This window comes from Onychostoma macrolepis, chromosome 22 (genome assembly GCF_012432095.1).
Source record: "Onychostoma macrolepis isolate SWU-2019 chromosome 22, ASM1243209v1, whole genome shotgun sequence".
Lineage (NCBI taxonomy): Eukaryota > Metazoa > Chordata > Actinopteri > Cypriniformes > Cyprinidae > Onychostoma > Onychostoma macrolepis.
In genome coordinates this window covers 27,955,517-27,958,349 of record NC_081176.1, presented here as the reverse complement: position 1 = coordinate 27,958,349, position 2,833 = coordinate 27,955,517, and the positions used below count along the sequence as shown (strand labels likewise).

General features: G+C 38.5%; 1 long non-coding RNA gene across 1 annotated transcript; it reads right to left on the bottom strand.

The window, feature by feature from the left end:
• Positions 1 to 820: 820 nt before the first annotated feature.
• Positions 821 to 2,614, bottom strand: LOC131530579 (uncharacterized). Its single transcript, XR_009268430.1, has 5 exons — positions 2,216 to 2,614; positions 2,050 to 2,109; positions 1,886 to 1,953; positions 1,569 to 1,688; positions 821 to 1,093 (listed from the first exon to the last, which is right to left on the bottom strand). It is a non-coding gene; the product is annotated as an uncharacterized LOC131530579 (long non-coding RNA).
• Between the last annotated feature and the right edge of the window lie 219 nt (positions 2,615 to 2,833).

Below are 2,833 nucleotides of genomic sequence, written 5' to 3'. Positions count from 1 at the left end.
TTGAGATAACTGGGCCACATTTGCAACATTATATGTGGGCCACTTTTGGCTCACATCCAGATGAGCCAGTGGTCACTGAGCTATATCTTTGCCAAACCTGGCCCAGATGTGTTTTAAGATAACTGGGCCACATTTGCAACATTATATGCGGGCCACTTTTGGCTTACATCCAGATGAGCCAGTGGTCACTGAGCATATCTTTGCCAAACCTGGCCCAGATGTGTTTTAAGATAACTGGGCCACATTTTCAGGATTATATGTGGGCCACTTTTGGCTCACATCCAGGTGAGCCAGTGGTCACTTAGACATATCTTTGCCAAACCTGGCCCAGATGTGTTTTAAGATAACTGGGCCACATTTGCAACATTATATGTGGGCCACTTTTGGCTCACATCCAGATGAGCCAGTGGTCACTGTGCCATATCTTTGCCAAACCTGGCCCAGATATGTTTTAAGATAACTGGGCCACATTTGCTGAAACATATGTGGGCCATATTTGGTTTACATCCAGATTAGTCATTGTCAATTGTGCCACGTTTTTGCCATAGGTGGCCCACATTTGGTTTGTCATATTTGGGCCATGTTTATTATCTATCATATGGGCCACATTAGGCTCAGATTCAGATTACACATTGCCATAAGTGCCACATCTTTGCCTAAAATGGCCCAGATGTGATTTACATTTTTTGGGCCATATTTGCCATTTTACATGTGGGCCACTTCAGGCTCAGACACATTTGGTCCGGGCCACAAGAAGGCCACCAGTGCCGCATCATTGCCTGAAGTGGCCCACATCCGTCTGCTATCTGGGTAATGTCAAAGCAAATCAGTGAAAATACATATTCTTATTTGGTCCATATGTACACTTAATGTCATGAGGTTTATAACGCTTACATTTATCAGTTTAGACAACAGCATCCCATTCATTAGCATCCAGGCAGAATGCATGTTAATGCTCACTGAACAAAGTCTCTGCTAATGGTGTTTGGACCTCCTTGTAAAGAGTAGTTTTCAGCAAGACGAGATGTGTTTCTCTGCAGTTTTCAGCCAAGCAAGATACCCAACTCCCACTTGCAGCATCACAAAAGTGCTCCTGTAAAATAGCAGAAAAAACAAAAAGGATTATTTCACATCCATTTATCAGGTGAAATGTCAGGGACAAGTATCACTTACAATATAAGAATAGTTAACCCAAAACTGAAAATTCTGTCATCATTTATTTATACACATGTGGTTTCAGACCTGTAGGACTTTCTGTCTTCAGAGTAACACATAAATAGATATTTTGAATAATCAACAGAAGAAACTGTCATACATGGCATCTGTGGAAAGGCATGAGTACAAGTAAACATTTACTGTTCACTTATGGTTGGACTCCTACCAAAATGAATGCACATAAATGGAACGGAACATAAATGACAATGCAAGCATACCAAAAACTTACATTTGATATCATTTTTTTACGAAACATTTTTAGAAGGAGATCAGACTCTTTATTTTTATTGTTTAATAATCAAAAAAATTAAGCATGACAATCAATAATCTTAAAATATGCAATTGTGGCTTACCCATGTCTCTGGTATGTGTCCTAACAAAGCTCTTCTCAACCCACTTAATGTATTGGTGGCTTCATACTCTTCAAGCACATCATCTCCTTTCGATTTTTCTGTTAAACCAGCATGAACCATCTTTAACAATATTAAAGGAAGTTAACTTAAAATTTGTAATTCCAAACCTATATGATTCACATTTGCTGAACACAAAACACGTTCATGCTTTAAAAAAAGATAATAAAGTGTCTAAAGTAGTTTATGCGACTCATGTGCCATATTCCAAGACTTGTGAGGGCACAAAATCACTTTGAATGACTAACAATTTAACTCACTCAGTGTTTTCCTCGAGAAGACCAACTTCCCCGTCTGCTCCGCATCTCCAGTGAAAGAAAATGTCTCTCTGAGAAAGGTTTAGGAGCACACAACACATAAATATCGCTATTAATCAATATGTGATGTAATAAAACACAAATTTTAAATGAGGTAAAACACTTACTTCTTATGTTTCCCCTGTTAAAAGCGACTTCCGCGGCAATGCATAGCCATTCAAATGCATCTGTGAGAAACGTTTAGGCTCGTTTAGGCGCGCACAGCATAACAATATCGTCATAAAGTAATATTATTTTATAAAATACAAAATGTAAATGAGGTTAAACACTTACTTTCGGTTTTTTCCATGATAAAACCAATTTGCCCGTCTTCTCCGCATCATGAGTGAAGAAAAATATCTCTCTGAGAAAAAGTTTGTGTACACATCACACAAATATCGCTATAAATCAATATGATGTTGTGAAATGCATATAACTTAAATGAGATAAAACACTTAACTTTCGGCGTTTCCCTTTTAAAAAGAAACGTCCTTGTCTGGTCCGCCTCGCGAGTGGAAGAAATGTCTTTAAAAAAAGTTTAGGCGCACACACCTCGTAAATGTCGCTATAAAACGATATGATATTACAAAACACATATTGTGAGTAAGATTAAACACTTAATTTCGCTGTTTTCCATCCTCATATGCTCCGCATCGCGAGTCTAAGAAAATGGCGTCTGTGAAAAATATTCCAGATGGATCAAGCGCGCACACGAGCAAATGTCCCGGATGTCACTAATAACACTCAATAGAGTTAATAAGGGTAATTCTCCGTATTGACACCGGCCAGAGAGCGCTGTTTACACTAGCTAATGTTAATCCCCTAAAGTTCAACACCACAACCTTAACACTTTACTCTAAAAGTCCTTAACACTAGGATTTCAACACTGGAGATTTTGCTGTGCACAAAATC